Raw genomic sequence first — 3,826 nt, forward strand, 5'->3', positions numbered from 1 at the left:
TTATTTATTTATTTTTTAAGATATGTGAGCTACGTACTGTATGTCTGATGTTTTGCCATCGTACATTCAAATATTTATATTCACTGTACAGTACAGCGAACTGTTTATACTTACTGTACATGCTATAACTACTTCTCCCAACTCCGCTATTGCTATATTTCCTAAACTAAACGCTGATATTGAAATAACGCCTGGTCTGATAATGCAGTCTGTTTAAATTTCTACCGACCAAGTTCTGCCCTTCATCATGGGAAAACAACGAGCTTCTTTAAAGGATACAACTACTAGGACAGAGATATTTTCATTATGGAATTTGTACTACCCACTGAAATGTAGTAACTAATGGGATTTTAATTAGCCATATATGTACAGTATATTACATTCTTTACCTAAAATGTCTCTAACTTCTAGGGAGAGCGCGAGGTACGTTCACAATCCCCTGAATACATATTCCCTTCTTCGAGAAAACGCAGAGAAGTGAACCGTCTCATATGAATATGCTACCAGTCATAAGTTTCAATACGGAGCTGCAAGTACTTAAGAATTATCAATTACTCTACAATTATGCAGCGGCGTCATCATCCAAGCTATAGCTGGAATAGGGAAGGGAACATAATATCCCATAAGTCTTATTAGAACACGCTGGAAATAGTGACGTAAAAAAAAAAATCGCCAACGGCACGTGGTGTTCCCAAGCGGTCACCCATCCAAGTACTGACCACGCCCAATGTTGCTTGACTTCGGTGATCGGACGAGAACCGGTATTTTCAACATGGTATGGCCGTTGCCGATGAAACTGCGTAATCTGTAGGCACTTGAGGACGATGGGATTGGGGTGCACTCGATAAAACCTGCACTCGCTCACACACACACGTAAACTGCCTGCTTAGACTCTGTACCTAAATTACCAAGCTCGTTGGATGTCATTGGGATAGATGATAAATCTATCTATCAACGGCAGTTTGGTTACGTTTCAACGTCACACACTGCTGGATTGACACGGGATTAATAAAACAGCTAGTCGGCATTCTAAGTTAAGCCACAGGTGGATTGTTGTTCAACAGCGGAGCCTCCTTTCAACCACATGGTTGTGGAACTGTAGTCGGATTTTCGACATCATTTTCATGCCATACTACGGAACTTCACACAAACTTCAATTCACTTCTTGCACCGGCGGCTACTACGAATGGACTGAAGCTCGCTACTGACTAGGGGGGGGGGGACATTTGTCTCTTGATGGATTACGTGACAGATATATAAAGTATCAGTCGTATGTTATGAACCCGAGTTTCAATAAAGATAGATTACCCGTATGTCCACAGATTCTCAGTAGTGGCCTGCGGAAGGATTATGCCCGCGGTCGACAAGTTACCTTCTAAGTTGTTTTCCCTCAACAATTAATGCTGCCAAGTGAGTAGGAATGACACCGCGCTCTCATATAAGTCGTACGAAACTATTAAGGAAACGAATTTGCCTCGTGGATCCAAGTCTCCCATGGACTGCCTATAATGTATTATCTATCCTAGAAGTGTTATCGGGGTGATTATTTAAATTTTCACTCGGTGGGAACCGCTGTTGTTCTTCATTCATCTACTCTGTTATGAATAACTTGTGGCCCTTAAAAGGGCCGGTTGCTGATTCCCTAGCAAGCACTCCCGCTTACTTGGAACTAGTGTATTTTGTGACGGCCTTGGTCCCTTCACTGACGGCGTGCTTGGCCAGCTCACCGGGTAGCAGGAGACGGACGGCTGTCTGGATCTCCCGACTGGTGATGGTCGACCGCTTGTTGTAATGCGCGAGCCGCGAAGCTTCCGCGGCGATGCGCTCGAAGATGTCGTTAACGAAGCTGTTCATGATGCTCATAGCCTTTGAACTGATTCCCGTGTCTGGGTGAACTTGTTTCAGAACCTTGTAGATGTAAATGGCGTAGCTCTCCTTCCTCTTGCGCTTCTTCTTCTTATCGCCCTTCGAAATATTCTTCTGGGCCTTGCCGGCCTTCTTGGCAGCCTTTCCGGAAGCTTTGGGGGGCATGGTGCTCGTCTGATGATGAGCCCTCGACAAGCAATTCGCTAACTTTAGATCGAGGTACCCAGCTATAAGCCGTTTGCCCTCTCATCTAACAGTAGTGTATTTCCCCTGTGAATGATTTTATGAACATGTATACGCTATCAGTTAAATTGTGAATGAAATGAATGAAGTGAAGTGAGCACCATGCCTCGCAGATGTTAATGAGAGGTGGAGAGTCCAGTGCTCTGGTCAGTTCTGTCCTAGTCACGTTTTTGTAGTGGCGCTAGGGAAACTCGTAACCTATTACCAACAAAGTGGTGGGCTACTCGTTTCCGTAGAAGCCGTCTGGCTGCCTGGTTGGCTGTGGCAAGTGTCGTGTGTCGTTTCGTAGGGTTTGTGTCAGTAGTGAGTAAAGAAATAGTGAATGTCACTATTTCGTCCTGTAGTCTGTTTAGTTGCCGGTCAATGTAGGATTCTATTTTCTGCATAGCAGAACGTAGAACCCCCTCGACCAGCTGTTCCGTAGTTGTTTTTTCTGTCTGTGGATCGTCTGTAGTGTTTGTCTTGGTTGTCGTTGTCTTAGCTGCATCCGCATAAGACAATTCGGGTTTGGGAAGTGTTGGGTAGAAAACGGACTGTGATGGTTTGGGTATAGGTTTCGGTATTGGTTTGTGGGTGTCTATGGGGACGTGCGTGGGATCGGTGGAGGTTATGAGATTAGTCCTTGGATATTTTGGACAGCGAGCTTGGCCCGTATAATGGGTGTCGCTGTTGCACGTGGCGCAATACCTAATCTGGGATAGGCGGTTGTGGTTGCACAGGTCGGGATTTTTGCCGCACTTAAAACAAGTCTTGGGCTTGTCGCAGTTTGTCCTTGTATGGCCGTATTGTGCACAGTTAAGGCACGGTCGGTGGAAGATTGTCTCGTGTGATGGCTCTACTCTGTAGTACCGTCCTGCAAGTTTAATTCCTTCTAGTAATTTGTCTGCTGTGGTGATGTCATTTGTGAAAATTCTAACTAAGTTGGTGGGTTTGTCTGTCTGTGCGGAGATAATTCTCTTAATGCGTGTGATGCCTGGATGTGTTACAGCCAGGATCTGCATTAGTTCGTCCTCAGAGATCAGCGTGTCGACATTTTTCATGACGACACTGATCTCTTTATTTCGGGTCTGTTTCTGTCTTGATTCACTAGGCGTAATGTTGATTTCTGCGGACGGACCGAAGTTGTACAGGGGAATTGCCCTAGCGAACTTCTCCGCGTCGTCAATCGTGGCGAATGTGAGTGTAGTTGTCTTGGTAGTGTGTGCCCAGAACTGTCGTGGAGTTTGAATGTCGAGTCGGTACTGTTTCATTAGTCGCTCTATGTGTAGTGGGTTGTTGCCGTTTTTTGTGTGGTTCAGTATTTTCAGTACTGTCCTTGTCTTGGGTACTTGTGCGGTGTTAGGAGGAGTGGGAGAAGTGGGGCTTGCCGGAGTCGAACCGGATACTTTTGTGGGGATTGGTTTGCGCCTGTTGGACCGCTTCCCTTCTGAGGATTCGTGAGACGACGCCTCAGAGCTGGGAGGTGGTCCGTTGGGAGACTTCTCTGCTGTGGGTTTAGGGACAGGAGACCTCTCTGCTCTAGGTTTTGGAGCCGGCCCTTCTGAGGGCCCCTCTTGTGGAATGGAAGTAACCTCTGCCTCTTCCTCAGAAGAAGAAGAAGATTCACTGTCCAATAGAGAGGGGGGTGGGGTGGAGGAGGGATGGGATGGGTGGCCTGGTAGTTCCCAAGGTCCGAGGAGAGTGGCGGTTGGTGGAGTTTGGTATCGGGCGTGCTTCC

At 46.5% G+C, this 3,826-nt stretch overlaps 1 non-coding gene across 1 annotated transcript; it reads right to left on the minus strand.

Moving 5' to 3' along the window:
• Nucleotides 1-670: 670 nt before the first annotated feature.
• LOC138693929 (5S ribosomal RNA) lies at nucleotides 671-789 on the minus strand. Its single transcript, XR_011330613.1, has one exon. It is a non-coding gene; the product is annotated as a 5S ribosomal RNA (ribosomal RNA).
• Nucleotides 790-3,826: the final 3,037 nt, after the last annotated feature.

The sequence above is a fragment of the Periplaneta americana genome, unplaced genomic scaffold, assembly GCF_040183065.1.
Source record: "Periplaneta americana isolate PAMFEO1 unplaced genomic scaffold, P.americana_PAMFEO1_priV1 scaffold_24, whole genome shotgun sequence".
Classification (NCBI taxonomy): Eukaryota; Metazoa; Arthropoda; class Insecta; order Blattodea; family Blattidae; genus Periplaneta; species Periplaneta americana.